Raw genomic sequence first — 22519 nt, forward strand, 5'->3', positions numbered from 1 at the left:
CAAAAGGATTTTGTAAGAACTTATTACAATTTGATGTGTCATGCTTAAGACTATTTGTCATGGTTCAGGTTTGCACCGTGGGTCAGAGAGGACTGAAATTTCATCTGTGCTGTATGTCGAGCATGTATAGCATATTTGACAATAAAGTTGACTTGACTTGTAATCTGGTCAGACGAGTTTGTGAACGTTTCAACCAACACCTGACTATCACGGGCGTGGCAGAGAACACATTTACAGAGAGACAGACAGCTCGGGGCAAACAACGATAAAGCAAAAATTTCCGGAATTGGGAGTAGAGGAGGATGCAAGTGCAGCGTGGACTTTATTTTAATGAATCACACAGAAACAAAGACGAGGAACATGAACCAACACAAACAGGAACTACACCCACAGGGCAAGACCATGATCTCAGTGTGAGATAAGTGACATCCAAGTGGCAGCCATGATAAAAGCTGTTGAAATTCTCTCGATGCGAAGGAAAGGTGCTTCAGTGCTTCCTTTCCAATCTTCTTTAGCAGAGGGTCCACTGGACCATCCTTTACAAAAGGAAAGGAGATAATGCCATCCCATAGTTCTTCTTTTTTCTTCTTTTATATTGTTTTATGGCGGTTGGCAAACAGGTTTTCAGTGCATTACTGCCACCTTCTGGACTGGAGTGTGAATCAGAATGTTTACAACCCTATTGTGCTAAATTCTCCTCATAATTCCTGTATCATTTAAAAACCTAAAAATAGCCCTATATCCCACATTATCTGACCTCAACTGCAACATCTCTCTGGTACCTAGTCTCATATGATTCCTTTGAAGCGTCTCTTTAAGTGTCTGTCTCTCTTGTTGATATCGATGACAATCCAATGTCACATGCTCCACCGTTTCCTGTAGTCCACAATGTTCACATCTACCACTAACATGCTTATCCATTATGTTTAATGTACTGTTCAGACCAGTGGGACCAAACCTCATCCTTGATATAATGTCTTCCTCCTTTGTATTTCTCTTGCTTCCTCTCATTTCTCCTACTTTCTTTTAAATGCTGTAGTAATATCGACCCTTATTTCCTCTATCCCACTCTTCCTGCCATTTCTTTCTTATTTCTGTCTTGATTATACTTTTAACCTCCACCCTACTATATTTTACATCCATACTTATGTCTCTGTTTCTTGTTGCTCCTTTTGAATATCTGTCTGCCAGCTCATTTCCCTCACTACTGGAAGCAGAACCTATCAAAACTTTAACTGGTTTTACTTCCTCTACCCATCTTAAAGCAAGAAGAATAGCGAACAGTTCCCCTGTATATACTGCTCAATTATCACTAACCCTTTTATTGAACATGACATTAACTTCTGGAATGATAAACGCTATTCCTACTCTACAGTCCAATGTTTTAGATGCATCTGAAAATATTTTGACATATTCTGCATAACTTTCTTTGACGTAGTTACCAACTTGATTTTTTCTTATATTTTCCCTTTTCTCTTTCTTTAGCAGATTTAAATCGACCCTTGTTTCTTCTAGGATCCATGGCGGGACAACACAGAGTGGCACAGTGGGACTTACCATTTTATCAGCTATTCCAAACTCATTGATCTTATTCTCTGTCGTCCAACCAAAACTCTTTGTATGTTCTTTTTCCTTCTCCTGGCATGATTTTAATACATTCTGAGACAGATGACTTTCGTTATGACCTTTTAAATTTGCCCAATACGTTAGTGCTATCTGAGTTCTTTGCTTTTCCAAAGGCATTTTACCCATTTCTACCTGAAGAACTGGTATCAGAGTCGTCTTTATGGTCCCACAGCACAGTCTCAAAATTTGACTCTGGATTGTGTCCGAGTTTTTAAGTAATGTCTTTGATGCCGATTCATATATTATACATACATCATCAAGAACTGACCTGATTAGACGTCTATAGATAGCTTTCAAGGCCGATCTATTTGCTCCCCATGCTCTACCCCTCAAACATCTAATAATATTTGCTCCTTTTACATTTTCCTGCTATTCTTTCAATATGTGTTTTCCAAGTGCGCTTCTTGTCAAACCAAATCCCTAAATATTTAAAACAATCCACTCTTTCTAGGTTTTCTCCATATAGTTTAAGACAAATTTGATTATCTACTTTATTTTTAGTAAAAAAAAAGTACCTTTGCCTTTACCACTGCAAATCTAAACCCCATTCTTGTGCCCATGCCTCTGCTTTCTCTATTGCTTGTTGTAGTTTCTTCACTATAAACTCTAGATTTCGTCCCCTTTTCCACATTACCCCATCATCTACAAACAGTGAGACCCCAATAGACCTATCTACATTACTAAATATTTTATTTGTCATAATTGAAAACAATATTGGATTTACTATACTACCTTGCGGGGTTCCATTTTCTACTAAATAATTCCCACTGTACTCTTTTCCTATTCTTACTGAGATCATCCTATCAGTTAAAAAACTTTTAACCCATCTATACATTCTCCCTCTTATCCCTAATTGATCTAACCTAATTATTAATCCCTCTTTCCACATCATATCATATGATTTTTCAACATCAAAAAATACAGCCACTACACTCTCTTTATTAACCTGAGCTTTCCTAATTTCATGTTCTAGACACAGAGTGGGATCTATAGTGCTTCTTCCTTTCTTAAATCCACTTTTGATAACCCTTTATTACACCTTTGATTTCTAAATAATAAGCTAACTTTTCTTTAATCATTCTTTCCATAATTTTTCCTGCATGCGATGGTAGGGCTATCAATCTATAACTCGATGCCAAGCTCGGGGCAATGTTCCTTCTTCCCATATCTTATTATACATTTTTAGTAGTATTTCCTTACTTCTATCGCTAAGGTTTTTGAACATTAAGTAGTTTATTTGGTCTCTCCCTAGAGTTGTCTTTTCGGATATCTTCAGTGCTTTATTCAATTCTGTCACTGAAAACATCATATTAATTGTATTTCCATATTCCTTTTCGTCCTGAAGTGCTTCGATGTTTGTAGCCATTGTCCCTTCCCTCCCTCTTTTTTCCGCATCGCTCAAATTACCTGTACTATGTACTTTAACAAAGGTCCTTGCTAATAATTCTGCTTTGTTCTTATTGTCATTATAATATCACTACCATCTTTCATTATCGGATACCCATACTCTTTCCTAGTCCCTGACATTCTTATAATCATACCCCATACTCTATCTAATGGTGTATTTCTAGAGATTCACAATATTTCCTCCAATTCTCTCTTTTAGTCCGCTTTATTATACTTCTCACCGCTGCCTGCTATCTCTTGTAATCAATCAATCAAATTTTGAAAACTCAGTGTTGTTTTTTTTCAAAACGTTGAAAGCCTTATTTCTACCTTGTATTGCCTGAGTGCATTCTTGTGTCCACCATGGAACTAACTTTTCCCTTCTATTACCACTTCTTTTTGGGATACTCTTTTCCTGCACCTATTATAATTCCACTGATTTCAGAGTTCAAGTCATTAACTGGTTGATTTATATTTACAATATTCAATTTCTCCTCACATAATCCTTTGAACTTTCTCCAATCCGCTTCCTCAAATTTCCATCTTCCTTCTCTTTCATCCCATTTTATATCATGTTCTATTCCTATACTAACTAATACTGGGTAGTGATCACTTCCTAGAGTTCTTCCTTTCAGCACCTTCCATCTACTTTTTCCAGCCAGCGATTGTGAAACCAGTGTGATATCGATTGCTTATTCTGTGCCTCTCACCACATTCACCCTTGTCCCCGAACCATCATTTAAACACACCGATTCCTTTTCATCCATTATTTCTTCTATTTTGTCTCCATTTGGATCTTCTTGGTTCCCCCATATTGTGCTGTGTGCATTGAAATCTCCACACCAGGCTACTTTCCCTCTCCAATGCTCCAAAATTGATTCAAATTTTCCTTTCTCTCAATGTTTACATGGGTTACAGAAATTTATAATTCTCATACTTCCTTCTCTCGTCCATACTTCAATCACTACTATTTCTAACTCTTGTACTGTCATTAGCTGTCTATATTTCATACCTTGTCTGATAAATGTTGCACATCTTCCACCATTTCCACTGACCCGATCTTTGTGTATGCTATGATATCCTTTAATATTAAAGTTTAGACCTGGTTTGAGCCATGTTTCCTGTATGCATATAACATCTGGTTTTGTTTTTAATGAATTGATGTAGCCTTTACACTCTTGCCCAGTTGCTATCAGACTTCTAGTGTTCCATGAAGAATAAGCATTATGGTATGATTTGATGACTTCCCTCTGCTGTCCCTTCTCCTTGACGAAGATCTGCACATATTTTTTTCCCAAGATAAGTCTTTTGTGTTCAGGAACTTTGCTGCTGCCTTCACTATAATTTAGATTTTTTTTTCTGTTTTAGTCTTTGCTTGTTCTGAGCAGTTGATAACATGGGCTAGAAACAGAACCAATCTGTCCGTTGTGATTCCTGTTTAGTAGTTATCTGACAACCCTCTGTCTTTGCTCGCCTGTTTTTAATTATACTTTCATTTTTTCCCGATATTCACAATCTTCACTGCTTCTGCATACGTTACTCTCCGTTCTATTCTTACTTGCTGAACCTCAACTGCCTGTTTCCTCACTGTGCATCCTCCATATGCTGCTGTGTGATTTCCTCTGCAGTTACAACATTTTACGGCACTATTCCTCCCACATTCTTCATATGCATGCTCCCCTCCACATCTTCCACATCTCTGCTTTCCCTTACACACACTAGCAATGTGGCCATACCTCTGATGCTTATAGCATCTAAGGGGAGGAGGAACATATCCTCTTACACTGAGGCCAAGTTTACATTAGACCGTATCTGTCTTGTTTTCTTCGCGGATGCGCTGTCCGTTTACATTAAAATGCCTGGAAACGCCGGGAAACGGGAATCCGCCAGGGTCCACGTATTCAATCCAAATCGTGTCTGGTCCGGTGCTGTGTAAACATTGAGGATATGCGGATACGCTGTGCTGAGCTCTAGCTGGCGTCGTCATTGGACAACGTCACTGTGACATCCACCTTCCTGATTCGCTGGCGTTGGTCATGTGATGAGACTGCTGAAAAACAGCGCGGACTTCCGCCTTGTATCACCTTTCATTAAAGAGTATAAAAGTATGAAAATACTGCAAATACTGATGCAAATACTGCCCATTGTGTAGTTATGATTGTCTTTAGGCTTGCCATCCTTCCACTTGCAAGTGGTAAGTGACGCGCATGCCCGACATGCACTGAGATCACACACACAGCAGCTCAGTCCCAAATCACTGCTCGTGCGCTATACTTGCGCGCTCTGTGAGCTGCACAGGGCCGGAGTGCGCACCCTCCAGAGGGCACTCGCTGTTCAGGGCGGAGTGATTTGGAGCGCAGGATGCCTGCGGAGTCGAGCGTATCCGTGTATTGGCGTTGCTGTGTGCACGCGAATCGTGTATTGGCATTGCTGTGTGCACACTAATCGTTTTAAAAACGTTAATCTGATGATCCGCTGATACGGTCTAATGTAAACCCCACCTGAAGCTCATATATCCAACCATCACCTTTCCTGGAAGAACTTCATCTTTGAACTCCTGTAACACAGATGGACTATCTACTCTTTCCCCATTCCTAACTGCTTGTAGCTGTCTAATGCCGCTTTTCCACTACAAACGCGGCTGAGTCGGGCTGAGCCGTGCCGTGCTGAGTCGGGCTGAGCGGGGCTGTTGGAGTTGCATTTCGACTACAACCGCGCTGAACCGTGCTGACTGGAAGTGGGTGGACACATTGGGTGGAGTTAGCGAAAGTGGGTGGACGTCATGTGATGTCGTTAAGCAGCGCAAACAGTGACATCAGTGAGCTTTTAAGCAGTAGTCTCACGACCCGAATAGTAAACAATAAACATGGAGGACATGGAGTCGTTAGTGTTGCTGGTCTTGGTGCTGTGGCTTGTAGTCACCGACAACGCGGACAGATACTGGCAAGAGCGTATAGATGAGGCGAGGTGCATAAGGCTTCAGAAATTCTCGTAATTCGTAATTCTTCTCCTTCCGGGTTTGCGGTGTTTACAGATCCCAGCGCGCTCGCGGGGCGTGTGTGGCCATGTGAGGACACTCCTCCTCACCAATCAGTGCACAGGGGAGTGTCTGCTCACGCCCCCAACCTCACTCGGCACGGCTTGGCTCGCTTCAGCCCCACTCCAAAACGGTGCGAGTTTTAGGGGCTAAGCAGGGCTGAAACGAGCCGAGTCGTGCTGGTTTTTGGTAGTCGAAACGCGAGCCGTGTCGGGCTGAAGTGAGCTGAAGCGAGCTGAAGTGAGCTGAAAAAGGGTAGTGGAAAAGGGCCATAATTCCTGTTATTGTTCCTCCTTTAAGCATTTCCTTCAGTTCATCCAGATTAGTCTCCTCGGAGGATTCCTGATATCACTCCGCTAACTCTGTTTCTCTCACCAATCGCTCTTCTTTCTGCTATTCCTTTCTTACACACTGTTTGTAGTTTAAACGCTTTATTTCTCTGTTCAGCATTTTTGCACTTCACCAGCAACCTGCCATCTCTTAACACCTCGGCCATCTCTAGATCCCCAATGGCTTTTCTCAGTCCATTAGTCAAGGCAATCAGATTTACAGACGATACCTCATCTCCTGCTTTAAACTTAAGAATAATCTTAAACTCTTCCTACATTATTTTTTTCCGTGCTTCACTTCTTTTCTCATCCTCTTCAAGTGCTCGTTTGCCAGGTGTTGTAACTGTGCCATTTTTCCTTTCCTTCCTTCCTCCTCCTTTCCTATTTTTACCTACTCTTGTCCATTCCAGGCCCATATCTTCCTCCTCAGAAAGTCCTCCATGACTACTAGCCATTCGGATTCACTCACAATCCAGATTATGCCAAAACCACCTTTTGCACCGTCCAACAGTTGCATCAAAGTTTCTTCCGAATTACCCCCTCACTCTCCTGTGTGCCATCCCACAGTTCCTTGTGGCAGCAACATTTAAAGCGACACACCATCAGCACACCATTCACACAAACAAATCATGATATTCATAATTAAATATGAAATAATTCAATAATCATTCGATAATTGGGATTCATGTTATGGACAGGAAGGTGAGTTTGAGCAACTGGTTTGAAAAGACTGTGACACATCAGTACCTTCAAGATCCTTCCTGCTCAAACATTCCAGGTTAGCAGTGAATGATTTTAGCGCCGGACACTTGGTCCATGACCGAATAAAACAAGCACAGACTGGGAAACAATCCAATCAGTGTTTTTGTTTGTGTGACTGATTGTTTCAAATAATGAATAAATTGAACAGAAATAGAGTAAAAGTTGTATTCTTACCAAATCATGGTTTTGTTTTGATTCACTGCCATTACTGTACGGGTCCCCGATCTTATCACCTTCTTATTTTCTTCTATCTTCACTAAAAGACACACAAGAGGATTTACAGCAGGACCGTGTCTTACTACAAGCACTAAAAACTACCACATTGTGCTCATTAAGGATGGAAATAAAGCAGAAATATTTCACTGTCGTCTGCACTTCAGTGTCATTTGTTCTGCTGAAATATTTTCCTCATTCTGTCAGTTTGGAATTTAGTGAGGAGTGAAAATGAATTGAAATAAATGACTCTTTATTACGGGCGGCACGGTGGTGTAGTGGTTAGCGCTGTCGCCTCACAGCAAGAAGGTCCTGGGTTCGAGCCCCAGGGCCGGCGAGGGCCTTTCTGTGTGGAGTTTGCATGTTCTCCCCGTGTCCGCGTGGGTCTCCTCCGGGTGCTCCGGTTTCCCCCACAGTCCAAAGACATGCAGGTTAGGTTAACTGGTGACTCTAAATTGACCGTAGGTGTGAATGTGAATGGTTGTCTATGTGTCAGCCCTGTGATGACCTGGCGACTTGTCCAGGGTGTACCCCGCCTTTCGCCCGTAGTCAGCTGGGATAGGCTCCAGCTTGCCTGCGACCCTGTAGAAGGATAAAGCGGCTAGAGATAATGAGATGAGATGAGACTCTTTATTACCACAAGGGGAGTCAAAACCTGATTTGAATTATTTTGCATTGTTTATTGCCAATAGAAGTCCCACTTTCTCATGAACAGATTGTTGAGATGGAAATGAAGTTGGTAGATGAATATGTTTGAGATCAGAGATCCTGAGTCACCTCAATCAGTCATTAGATGTGTCTTTGAGAAGTACCGTAGGAGAACATGGAGAACCAGGAGGAAACCCACACTGACACGGGTCATTTTAACATTGTTAACAGACTGAAATGAATCTCCTGAAAGGCAGAAGAAAGAAATCTGCTAGTAGTGTTAACACAAGACTTTATCTAATCCCAGTCAGTGCAGGGTTCAAACCCCATCCACCAGAAATATCATTAAAATCAAAGGGAAAGGCAGAGACGAGGCGAGATCATCAACAGGAGATCTATCCAGAATAAACACGGCTCACAACTGAGGAGATTTACAAACACACTGGAAGGGGTCACAGTTACTGAAGGGTCCATGTGCATTTTATAACAACAGACAGGAACTGAGTGGAGGAAGTGAAGAATTGATTCAAAATGTGTGTAAAGGCGCCCTCTGGTGGTCTGTAGGAGAAATGTCCAGGTTAAATATTACAGTGTTCATCCACGTTTCTTTCATTTTTATTTGTGAACACACAGGTCTAAAATAATTTCACTTCAATGAGCTGTTACTATAGAAACAAGAACGTATTAGAGCAAGCCCATTAATATAAACCTGCACTACTGTCAGAGCTGCTGTTATAGAAAATTAATCAACACCTTCTGACCAATCAGAATAGACAACTGGAACAGATTTTTTTTTTTTTTTTTTGCTTCATTTGATTGAAAATGAAAAGGTTTTTTTTTTTTTTAAAGTTTTTTTTTCCAAAAATGTTGAGAATCTAAATCAGAAGTCAGACCACAGACAGATCCAGTTCACAGAGACAGATTTATCATCATTATTCACACACACAATATATGACAACATTAAAAGAGATGTTTTTTGGAGGAAAAAGTCAGTTGGAGGTTTACAGTGATTTTCACAAACACATATTCAAGACACTGTCGTTATTTCCCACAGATTAAATCATCTAAAAATATCCATCCAAAGTGGAGAAAAACCTCCGTTGCGTATCAATCCAGCGGCTTGCTGACATCCTGACCTCAGTATTAAAAGCTTCTGTCTGAAAATGAGTTCAGCACAGAAACTTCATCACTGGGGGAAACTTTATTCCCCTGTGCTCTTATCTTTTATTCTGCAAAGGTTTGATTGTAATATTTGGATAAAAATCCCAAACTCACAGATAAACCTGGATTTATAAGGTTCTATCTGCGGCCCAATCATCATCCAGGCTGAATATGGGATGAACACGACATCAGCAGCCTGAACCGATCATGTACTGGATGTTCTAATGGAGTTTAAATATTGTTCAGTGTTTTACAATCAAATCTCAGGGTTTAGAAACAACTTCAGATTTTAAAAAGTGAATGTGGATTTTACATCTTAGAACACAAGTCGAAAAATCAAATTCATCCCAAAAGTGATGTTTTATTTTTATATAGTGTGACCTGAACAGGTTTAAAATGTTGTTCTGTTCTGGCTTTATTACTGTTTATTAGTTATTTAATGAGACGCTGCTTAATATGAAACAAACAGAACTTTATAATGCGAAGGTCATGAGATCATTTTCTTTTTAAATTTGACGAGTTTCTTGTCTGACAGTTAATTTTTAACATTTCCTTTTTAATTATTTTAAATTATTCATATGTTTTAATTTAAATATTAAAATGAGTGTTTTTTTGTGCAGCTGGATTGTGTTCTAGTGAAACAGACGACTGAGCAACAACGTGGGAATGTGCAGGAATTTTACAGAAAACACTACACACTTTTATTCTGGATCACACAATCTCACAGAACTATAAAAAAAAAGTCAAACCCAGCGTATAGAGTCTGAGTGAATGTGGTGTGGACTCTGTGGAGGAGCTTCATCGTGTCAGAGACGCTGTAGAAGGACAGAGTTCCTGTACTGTGATCCACATACACTCCTATTCTGGAGGGTGATGGAACTCTGAGATCAGTCTCAATGTTGTTGTGACAGAAAGAGAGAGAAGAAGAAGAACACTGCAGACTCCAGGACTGATTGTTGGATCCAAACCAACACTCATAACCCCGTCCTTTCCTGCTGATGTCTTTATATGAGACTGACATGGACACACCACGGCTCCACTCCACCTCCCAGTAACAGCGTCCACACACACTCTCCTTACACAACACCTGACTGCAGTAATCAAATCTCTCTGGATGATCAGAGTAACGCTGCTCTCTCTCACTCCATCTCAGCGCTCTGTTCTTCTCAGACAGAATGAGGTGACGATGTACCGTGTTGGGATCCAGAGTCAGATAACAGAAATCTAAAATGAAAGAGAAAAACAAACTGAACAATGTGAACATGTTGGGTTTAATTCACACAATATATTTATGTGAAGTGTGTAGGCCTGTCACAACATTCGATATACCGACTAGGGTGACCAGACGTCCTCTTTTGCCTGGACATGTACTCTTTTTGAGACCTAAAAAAATGTCCAGGCGGAATTTCAAAATCGTCCGGGATTTTGTTCTAAAGCCCTCAAGCATGCTTAACATCGGAATTTCCATTGCGTTTCTCTGTGTCGCTCACAAACTAGTCCCGCCCTCCCCCTACTCAGTTCTGTTCTCTTTGCTTTGAGTGGCAGTGAGTAGGGGGAGGGGCATACGGTCTGACTGTAGAGCTACCATCATTGGTCGATAGCCTTTTCTGTGGGCTAATCATTAGTGTGCTTGCAAAAGCACACTATTGTTCTTCTTAAGTTTTATTTTTATTATTATTATTCCATTTCACCTGTTTTTTGAATCCACTACTGCTCCTAGGGCTTTCGAGATAGAGACACCTTTCCAACGCTGAAACATAGGGCCCGATCTGGAATGGCGTGCTTGTTAAAATGGTTGCACTACCCTTTGTCGTTCGTTCGGTATTCCCGTTTTTCAGCAAAATTCCGTGCCATTGAAATGAATGGGTCGAACTTTGGAGTGATGATGTCATAAGGAGCTGCCCCACTCTAGACGTTAGAGTGGGAGCAGCAGAAAAAAAATTAAAACTGCGATTTTACAGCCAAAATCCATGTTTTAAACCCTGTAAAACCTCTGAATTAAATTGAAAAACATATTAAAGGGTGGAGAGGAGATTTCACTGCACGGAGCGCAGTGAAATCTCTCTTCAAAATGATGTGAAAGAGACTTTGAGCCCGAGAAGGAGTGAGAGCTGTTGACCAAAGCCATTTAAAACAAGGATTTCAGAGCGCGAAGTGCTCTGAAATCCTTCTTTTAAAACATGACACTGTGTGACAATGTGTCTTGGTGGGGATAGTGATTGGGTGAGAGAGAGACATAGAGAAAGAGAGAGACACAGAGAGAGAGAGAGAGAGAGAGAGAGAGAGAGAGGGAGAGAGAAGCAGAGAATGTGGCTTCATTTGAGCAAGCACACTCCAGCAGTTTCTGCAGAGGAAATGCAATCCAGTTTAATTGGTCAGTGTGCACCTCAGTAGCGCACTGTGAGCTTCCTTGTTTATCAAAGAGAGCACATGTACCCGGCATCTCTGCAGCTATGCCGAGGCGTAAATGTAAGCTCACGGATGAACTAAAAAAGAAATTCCCATGCTTTCGTCTTGGTCACGATCCATACGAAGCTGAGTGTCTGACATGTAAAGCAGGCACTTACGTGTCAGTGGCAAATAAAGGTGCCAACGACTTACAAGCACACGCAAGTTCAGCCAAGCATACAGCGGCAGCGAGGGGTGAGAGCTCATCATCCAAACTCACGGAGTTTTTTGTAAGTAAATCCGAGAGTGCAGCTGTCACTGCAGCAGAGGGTGCCTATGCTTTTCACACGGTCAAGCACCACGAAAGCTACAGGGCAATGGACTGCACATCTGGCTTGTTAAAAAAGGTTTTCACAGATTCCCCAACAGCTCAAAAATTCTCAAGTGCTCGAACAAAGACAGAAGCAATTGTAAACGCCGTGATAGCCCCACATTCTGTTGACTTTGCTCTAGAAGCACTTCAAGATATTCCCTACTGTGGCGTGTCTACTGATGGCAGCAATCACGGAGCAGTGAAAATATTCCCTCTGCTCATTCAGTATTTTGATTGGAAGAACAGTGGTGTGCAAAGTAAATTACTTGAAATTAAAAGCACCCCAAATGAATTAGCTGACACTATTGCACAGTACATAAAAGACACACTGGAAAAGAATGGGATATTTTCTAAATGAATTGCATTTACTGGTGACAACTGCAATGCAATGTTTGGAGGAATCCGGTGTAATGAGGACGGGAAGAATGTGTTTGCCAATTTAAAAAAGTCCTTGCAGAACACGGCTCTTATTGGTGTAGGCTGTCCAGCACGTATTCTGAACAACTGTGTTCACCATGGAGCAGACACCCTGGATGTTGACATTGAGCACATCATTTTCTAAATTTATCAACATTTCCACATCTACACTGTGTGCACAGAGAATCTGAAGGAGTACTGTGAGTTTGCTGAAGTTGAATTTAGAACTCTCCAATCTCACAGCAAGACACGATGGCTGTCATTATTCCCAGGGATTGAGAGATTGCTACAGATGTATCCAGCTTTGAAAACATTTTTTGTCACAGGAAAAACCACCAATGCAGATCAGGAAGTTTTTTGAAGACAAGTTCAGTGAGACTTACCTCTGGCAAATGCATTCACTCGTGTGTATTTCAGTCGCATATCCAAGAGATGGAGAGGGAGAGCAATTCAGTTGTGGAAGTAAAGAGGATTCTGAACAGGGTCCAGAGCATGCTTCATGAACTCAAGATGAACAACTTCATGCCTCTTAAAGTCAAGAGTATGCTGGCACAAAAGCAGAAGGATGGATATGGACAAAGGTGTGACCATTTCAGTGCTCAGGTACAGGACCTGTACAGTTCATGTTCTGACTATCTAGAGAGATGGATGGCACTCATGGAGGAGTTTTCCACTTTTATGTGGATGGATCTGAGTGAAATTCCTGACTGGAATGACATAGAGGACTGCATCAGGCACCTAGCTGGGAAAGGGGTGGAAATTGATGATTCAAAGTGCTTTGATCAGGTCACCAATCTAAAGAAATTCATTGAGAGAAGTAACAGTGATGCAGACTTCAGTGATCTACTAGCACACCAGAGGTGGACCAAATTCTTTGAAAGATCCAAAAGTGTCGATTTTCATTCAGAGCTGCTTAAGATGGCACAGTTGTTTTGGGGTTTTTTTGCCATACCTGCTTACAATGCAAATGTTGAGCAAATCTTTTCACTGATGCAAGCACAATGGACCAAGGAGAGGAATCGCTTGTCTGTTGATTCACTGAAGGGGATTCTGTGCACACAGTACAATTTCAAGAACATGACCTGCAAAGATTTCCATTCCTATTTAATCGGCAATAGACAACTGTCGGGAAAGATTCAGTCATCTGAGAAATACGCCCCACGTGAGGAGGACTGAAAAGCCATAGGCCAGTATAGCCTATTACTTTTTTTTTAAATGTTTTATTTTGTGCCCATACAAATAATTATGTTTATGTTAACAAATTATGTTTTATTTTGTATTTTTTAGGTTACCATTATTGTTTTATAGGGACAAACATTGAAAACCTTTACTTTATATTTAATATACAACCCCGATTCCAAAAAAGTTGGGACAAAGTACAAATTGCAAATAAAAATGGAATGCAATAATTTACAAATCTCAAAAACTGATATTGTATTCACAGGGGAACATAGACAACATATCAAATGTCAAAAGTGAGACATTTTGAAATTTCATGCCAAATATTGGCTCATTTGAAATTTCATGACAGCAACACATCTCAAAAAAGTTGGGACAGGGGCAATAAGAGGCTGGAAAAGTTAAAGGTACAAAAAAGGAACAGCTGGAGGACCAAATTGCAACTCATTAGGTCAATTGGCAATAGGTCATTAACATGACTGGGTATAAAAAGAGCATCTTGGAGTGGCAGTGGCTCTCAGAAGTAAAGATGGGAAGAGGATCACCAATCCCCCTAATTCTGTGCCGACAAATAGTGGAGCAAAATCAGAAAGGAGTTCGACAGTGTAAAATTGCAAAGAGTTTGAACATATCATCATCTACAGTGCATAATATCATCAAAAGATTCAGTGAATCTGGAAGAATCTCTGTGCGTAAGGGTCAAGGCCAGAAAACCATACTGGGTGCCCGTGATCTTCGGGCCCTTAGACAGCACTGCATCACATACAGGCATGCTTCTGTATTGGAAATCACAAAATGGGCTCAGGAATATTTCCAGAGAACATTATTTGTGAACACAATTCACCGTGCCATCCGCCATTGCCAGCTAAAACTCTATAGTTCAAAGAAGAAGCCGTATCTAAACATGATCCAGAAGCGCAGACGTCTTCTCTGGGCCAAGGCTCATTTAAAATGGACTGTGGCAAAGTGGAAAACTGTTCTGTGGTCAGACGAATCAAAATTTGAAGTTCTTTATGGAAATCAGGGACGCCGTGTCATTCGGACTAAAGAGGAGAAGGACGACCCAAGTTGTTATCAGCGCTCAGTTCAGAAGCCTGCATCTCTGATGGTATGGGGTTGCATTAGTGCGTGTGGCATGGGCAGCTTACACATCTGGAAAGACACCATCAATGCTGAAAGGTATATCCAGGTTCTAGAGCAACATATGCTCCCATCCAGACGACGTCTCTTTCAGGGAAGACCTTGCATTTTCCAACATGACAATGCCAAACCACATACTGCATCAATTACAGCATCATGGCTGCATAGAAGAAGGGTCCGGGTACTGAACTGGCCAGCCTGCAGTCCAGATCTTTCACCCATAGAAAACATTTGGCGCATCATAAAATGGAAGATACTACAAAAAAAAAGACCTAAGACAGTTGAGCAACTAGAATCCTACATTAGACAAGAATGGGTTAACATTCCTATCCCTAAACTTGAGCAACTTGTCTCCTCAGTCCCCAGACGTTTACGGACTGTTGTAAAGAGAAAAGGGGATGTCTCACAGTGGTAAACATGGCCTTGTCCCAACTTTTTTGAGATGTGTTGTTGTCATGAAATTTAAAATCACCTAATTTTTCTCTTTAAATGATACATTTTCTCAGTTTAAACATTTGATATGTCATCTATGTTTTATTCTGAATAAAATATGGAATTTTGAAACTTCCACATCATTGCATTCCGTTTTTATTTACAATTTGTACTTTGTTCCAACTTTTTTGGAATCGGGGTTGTATTACTTTATCACAGCACTGAATGGCACAGAAATGTTTAATTTTGTTTTTGCACATTTGAAGCAGTGTTTGCACATTTTGAGGCAATGTTTTTTTTTCCTACGTACGTTAGTGTTAAGGGCCAATAAAACTCATTTTCATATCTAGTCACGGTGTCTGTGGACATATTTGTATTTGAACATGTGATACACTACACCCCCATACCCCACGCTGAGGTGTCCTCTTTTTCACAAACTCAAATGTGGTCACCCTAATATCGACTTATTATTAGGGTAAATGAAAATTAACTCGGTAATTCCCCCCCACGATTTTGGCATTTCCGTGCTGTCCATCTCCATAGGGAAGTCTCCAGAGTATTGACCCATCCCACTTGACGTCACGACAAATGCGGCTGCCATTTTGGACATGAACTACCAGTAGTCTACCACAGCCAACAACGAGGAACGACGGCGAAGCATCGAAAGGAATATAGCCATCAAAGAAAGTTTTTACTTTCAGCAAGACTTCCATCATGCCATTATATTGTTGTGCACCTGGATGTAGTAACCATCAACACACAAGGCAAGATTTATCATTTTATCGGATCCCGACAGATGCTGACCAACGGAGAAGATGGATGGTCTCTAAAATATTGGCAAAATGATGTTTATTGACATAGCAATCATGTGTAACGGGAAGCATTTGCATATTCGAAGTGTTGTGTTTACATCAAAGATAAAATAAACCGATATGACAACGACTGCTGCTGCCAGGTTGGGGACACAAACTAGTAGAAAGGAAGTGTGCCAACAGACTTCCTTTGTGGTCGATTCTGCTTTAAGGTAAGATGCATTTAATTATTCGTCTGCTGTGGATTTGGAATCGGTAGCCTGGCCGATTCATTCATGTTTGTGGTGCCATTTGTTTGTTGACGCGTGTTGAAATGGAAGATTGGTTGTTGACGTGATTTCCAGTGATGCTTTGGTGCTGCTGTGGATCAGATGTGTTGAGTAGCCTGACTGTTTTTTTTTCTTGCGTGTGGTATCATTGTTGACGCGAGGTTGTTTTTTGAACATGCCAATGCGGACACGATTTCCCCTGATGAGTTATGACTTCAGACGCGATGCGTGTGTGGAGGTGTGGAGTCCGCGTGATATGTGCGTAAGATAGGCTTCTCATGTGTTTGGAGATCCCCACTCTGAGACAAGCGCAAGCACCCCTCCCCAAGGGAAAAAAAGGGACACCCCCCCCCCCCCGAAAATATCGGCATAGTTCGAACACTGGGTTGGAGAAAGTAATGGCAAATAGTGAGTGCACAAACCATAGAAGGTAAACTGTACACAACGCCAGGGCAGTGTAATGGTATGTCTACTTTTAGATTGTGTTAGCTTATCAATGAACACACTCGTCACTCGACGAGTTTCACGTCTTTACGACGGATACTTAAATGTGTGTTAGGTATTATTGTTGCAGTCTAAGCAGTCATTGTAGCAGCTAGATGAGCGAGAACCGAAAGGGTCTGTGCCATAAACCGTTATTTCTTCATGTCCAAAATGGCGGTCGCGTTTACGAAGGTCACGTGAGTGGGAAGGGTCAATTAGTTTGACCCAATGACTGAATAAAACACTGCGCTGTTTTCTGTCGTCTCGCGCGGCTCTCTGTCAGGGGCGGGGCTTCCCAGCATGCAACAGTTATCCAGCCAGGGGATCCACTGAATGGGGAAAAGACAACAACACGGTGCTCCGCTGTACAGACCATAGGTGTAGAATTTGGTATGGACGGGTTCCTACCAATATTTCTGACTGGCGAAAATAAAAATCCGCTCCGTGCGCGGTACACAAAGGGTTCCTGTAGGTTTCCACTGGGCGGAGCCATGCAAAATTCACTCCTGAATATTCACTCTGGGGGCATGGTCACAAAAACAGTAAACGTGTTCGGCTACCATGTCAATTAGCAAGTGCGGTTGCAGTGCAGTGAGCGGCTGCTAGCTGCCAAACTGTCCTTGAGGAATGCAGCGTTAGATTAGCTCGGAAAATTAATCAGTTCGCAACAGTTCGGATTCAGTGTGTAAAAACGACAACATACGAATATGACTGTTTTCTAAGTTTGTGTGGCATGTAAATAACAATCCGACTTGATACAACAACAACTGGTGTTCATTAAGGTCACAAAGACATTATTAAATCCTATCAGATTGTGCTAATGTTGGCTAATATTGCACCGAGTCTTGCTTGTGAAGTGCCTTCAAACTTTAGCAGCCCGCTAACCCTTAATTTGAAGCGCTTCAGTTAAGACCTGCAGAGCCCTGACTGAGTTCGGGTAACATGACACATGTAAACAACAACAACCCGATGGTGATGTGGACATTGTTCGAGGCCCAGACACCTTTTAATCAAATCAAACATTTTCACGTAATAAGCAGAACAGCCTCCGCCTTCTGGATCAGAAATGTTTGGTGACTCCGCCTCTCTTTTGAAAACGTCACATACCGAGTCACACATCCGCTGAACTGATTGGTTTTCGAGGCGGTTCATTTGAAAGCTGGAGGCGAAAAGCTTTCCTCTGTAGAACCCTGTCACTCCCCCCTCCCCCCGCTCTGGGCTCAAGAAGACAACAAAAGAGCAATAATATAACAACCACCAATCAGAATTCAGATACAACAACCAATCAGAATTCAGACACAACAACCAATCAGAATTCAGATACAACAACCAATCAGAATTCAGATACAACAACCAATCAGAATTCAGATACATTCTGTTGCCAAGTAAAATTGTAACCTGTCAAAGTTCTCGAGCCCTCGTGCTGTTTTACCGTTAGATCAATCACATATCAGCTTAAACTAGCATTCTAAAACTAGTTAAAGATCCCACAGAAGAGAGCGACTCCCCCTGCCAGCCTCATGGAACGCAGTGTTTAAGGCTCCGGATGGGTTTTATTTCCATTTATGAGGGAAAGGAACATACACCCTCCCGACAGTCAGTGCAGTATTCGCTTGGAAAACACATTTCCAAATTGGTAGAATGAGTTAATCATCAAATGCAAGATTTGCAGTTAATCAAATGGATTTCATATTATTATTATTATTCATGAACATATCTGTGAAGATACTCAGTCATCCAGGTACATTGTAATCTGTGGTTGGTAGAAGAGAGCAACTGGACTTGCTTGAAAAATCTTGAAGACGTTTCGCCTCTCATCTGAAAGGCTTCCTCAGTTCTGTCTGACTAATAGGGAGTATCAAGTATTTATCCTCTCATGGATCATCATAGAATCCGAATCACAATGCTGATGGCTGCATTGTAGGTGCAATGTTAGCCAGAGAGGATCGTTCATTTTTGTCAACCTAGAACGACCATCACTGAACAGAGGTGGGTGTCTGGGACATCTTTTATCAGCCACCTACAATGCAGCCATCAGCATTCTGGTTCGGATTCTATGATGATCCATGAGAGGATAAATACTTGATACTCCCTATTAGTCAGACAGAACTGAGGATGCCTTTCAGATGAGAGGCGAAACATCTTCAAGAATCTTCAAGCAAGTCCAGTTGCTCTCTTCTACCAACCACAGCTGACCCATCATTCAAACAAACTAATTCTTCTTCATCCATAAATTCTCAAATCACATCCCCATTAACATCATTCTTATCCCCCCACAATGTACTATGTGCATTAAAGTCACCACACCATACCACTCCCCCCTTTGTATCTTTCCAAATTTCTGCCAATTGACTTAATTCTATTTGCCTACATGGGTTATAGTAATTTATTTCTATATCGCCTTAATTTGACCAGACCTCTATTATAGTGTATTCTAGATCTTTCCCTCTTGTAATTTCCCTATAGGTGGCACGGTGGTGTAGTGGTTAGCGCTGTCGCCTCACAGCAAGAAGGTCCGGGTTCGAGCCCCGTGGCCGGCGAGGGCCTTTCTGTGCGGAGTTTGCATGTTCTCCCCGTGTCCGCGTGGGTTTCCTGTGGGTGCTCCGGTTTCCCCCACAGTCCAAAGACATGCAGGTTAGGTTAACTGGTGACTCTAAATTGACTGTAGGTGTGAATGTGAATGGTTGCCTGTGTCTATGTGTCAGCCCTGTGGCGACTTGTCCAGGGTGTACCCCGCCTTTCGCCCGTAGTCAGCTGGGATAGGCTCCAGCTTGCCTGCGACCCTGTAGAAGGATAAAGCGGCTAGAGATAATGAGATGAGATGAATTTCCCTATATTGAATACCTTTTTGGATGAATGTTATGACTCCTCCACCTTTTCCAGATTCTCTATCTCTCCTTATTAAAGTATATCCTTTAATAATAAAATCCAGTTTGGGGACCAACCAAGTTTCCTGTATGCACATAACATTAGGTTTTACACTTAAATTATCTATACATTTTTTAAATTCCTGCCAGTTCGCTATTAAGCTCCTCGCATTCCATTGCAATATAAACAAAACCATTACCCTGAGCCAACCCATACTTGAGATTGTTGATGTACCTCTTCATTTAAAGTATCCCTGACTGATTCCCACAGCAGTTCTTTTACATCCAAGAATTTCTCAGCAGATTTGACTATAATTTTAATTTTCTCTGTTCGGCTTGTAGTCTGTGCTGAACAATTGATAACCTCAGCCACGAACAATATAAAATTACTTTTAGACACAATCAGTGTCTCCGCTTTAATTTTGTCACACTTTACACATGGCCTCCCCTCTTTCACAACTGGGGCTGGACCTGCTACTACCCTTTTAACAGTTTTTGTTGCTTCTGCATATGATAACCCTTGAGTTACTTTGAGCTGCTGTACCTCTTGCATTCTCTTGCTCACTTCACATCCTCTGTAGGCAGAGCTGTGTTCCCCCCCACAATTACTACATTTTAACTTTGCGTCCTTGTCGCACTGCCCATATTCATGCTCTCCACTGCACTTAATACACCTTTGTTTCCCCTTACATACTGCAGCTATATGTCCAAACTTTTGGCACTTAAAGCATCTTAGTGGTGGTGGGATATACATCTTTACTTCATAACTCATGTATCCTGTGAATACCCTCTCAGGAAGTTTTTCTTCAAATGTTAGCACAATTGAACGGCTATCAGTTATAATTCCACCTCGTCTTGTTTTCAGCCGCTTTGCTTCCTTTACCTTGGCATTAGTTATATTTTCTTTGACATCATCCACTGATTCCCTTAACGGGATCCCTGAGATTACACCCCTTACAGGATTGTCAAACACCACCGAACACTTGACTTTGTTACCATTTATTTTATTAACTTTGATTGCATTTCTTTGCTGCTCTTCATCCTTACATGTAATCAGTAGACAACCATTTCTTAATTTTTTGGCACTTCTTACCTCACCAAACTCCCTATGCAGTGCTTTGGTTAGCTTTATTGGACTCCACTCGTCAAATGTAGATCCCTCATTAATCAATCTTACAAACACTTTATACTCCACTCTACTCCTTTCCGCTACATTAGGCATACACCTTTCCTCCTCATTACTGTTATTTGTTTTCTTTTTTTCGCTTTTTACCCTGAGTTATCATCCATGGTTCATAACTCCCGCTTTCTTGCATTTCCTCACACTCACTTCCTGAAACATCACTTCCCTTTGCAAACTTCTGACCATTCCCAGTCCAGTTGTCACCAACCGCCTTTACGGCACTTCCTCCACTCGTCTCAGCCATCCCAAGCAAGCACCTCCAAAACCATAGACATATAAACATAGACACCGCATTCTGCGTAGAATCATATGTCATCCTCGCCGCCATATTGGATGTGGCAAAGTGGAGATTCTTCAACCTTCTCTGGTATAGCGTCTAGACAGTAGCCGAGAATAAAGAGGCCTCATTCATGTGCTGCATTTAACTGTACCAACAGGTTTACCGTCCAAACGAGATCACATGGGATTACCTTTCACAGGTGAGACTGGAAAAATACTTTTCAATACTGTTCCTTCAGTTTTCAGTTTCCCAGCTCATCTCCACCAGGTAGGTATAGAGTTATAAGCAGTGAGAATTAGATAATACAGTGCCACACTATGATGAACGTTTTTGAACGTATGATGAATGTTTTTAACCTTTCTGAATGTGAAGGAATCAGTGATGTATTTTGTTTTGGTATGACGTTAGAACCTGGCCGAACTCAGTTTGGCGGTCATTCAGCTCACTTTATTCAACAAGAGCAGGTCTGTGTGGGGACTCGATAAATAAAACAGTAAATTTTTTTTCATTCACTATTTCCAGTTTTTCCACTATTTCCATCATTTATCATATTCAGTCTTGTAGGTTGGTTATTTTGGCCTCAGGTTTTGGTAGCTTGCTATGGTATGCTGACTGATTAGCTTACCTGAGCTATCTATCGCGTATCTGTCGCTAGTTTGCAGTGTACAGGGTATTTCGCACACTATTTATAACCATCACATTGAAAGTTATATATGTTGTTTTGATGCCTGTTTGTTTCCCAAATATATACGTGTGTGTCTTAATGGGTGAATAAAAGGCATGGAGTTAAATATTATTGTAGAAAGGGGCTTTATGACGTTCAGTCCATTTACTTGCATTGGTTTACGGGGAAGATTTGCCACATCCAATATGGCGGACACTCTGACGTATCCCAGCAATGGGGCCACCAGCTCAATGCGGCGTCTATGTTTATATGTCTATGTCCAAAACCACCCCACAATAGAAATTGTAGCCGTGTTAATCAGACCCTCCAGGATTTCGCGATGTTGCGATTTGCAACTTCAACGCAAATTCAACCAATCCCTGCGAATTCAGGGCGGTGTTGCAATTATATCTAATCACCGCAACTTTCCCGCAAATTTGACCAATCGTTGGCATCGTCTTGAGGTGACGTCGACAAACTACCTTCCGCCTTACTTCCGTGTATACGTTCAAGAGAAGCAGCATGTGCGCAGTGTTGCCAGATTGGGTGGTTTTTGAACATATTTTGGGCTGGAAAACGTCAGCAGTATCTGGCAACACTGCATGTGCAAGTCAGTGTTTATATAGGCTTAAATTCTGTTACTGAAAGTGTGTTATGTTTACAGTGAAGGACTGTGTGCACTTTACATTATTTTTTTTACTTAATACAAGAAATTAATGGATGCCAACATTTTTGCCAAAATGGTATTTTATTTTCCATTGTTTAGGCAGCTTCAGCATCATACTGTGAGATTCTGTTCAAATGTGTTTTTTTCTTCTATGAAGCCTGAGCCATTTATTTTATTAGTTTATAATTATTGTTTAATTTAGT

The 22519-nt window shown here is 41.4% G+C and overlaps 1 protein-coding gene across 1 annotated transcript in view; it reads right to left on the reverse strand.

Moving 5' to 3' along the window:
* Nucleotides 1-22519, reverse strand: part of LOC132880045 (tripartite motif-containing protein 16-like) — a 542736-nt gene that overhangs the window by 500947 nt on the left and 19270 nt on the right. The window lies entirely within an intron of this gene.

The sequence above is a fragment of the Neoarius graeffei genome, chromosome 2, assembly GCF_027579695.1.
Source record: "Neoarius graeffei isolate fNeoGra1 chromosome 2, fNeoGra1.pri, whole genome shotgun sequence".
In the NCBI taxonomy this organism is placed as follows: domain Eukaryota; kingdom Metazoa; phylum Chordata; class Actinopteri; order Siluriformes; family Ariidae; genus Neoarius; species Neoarius graeffei.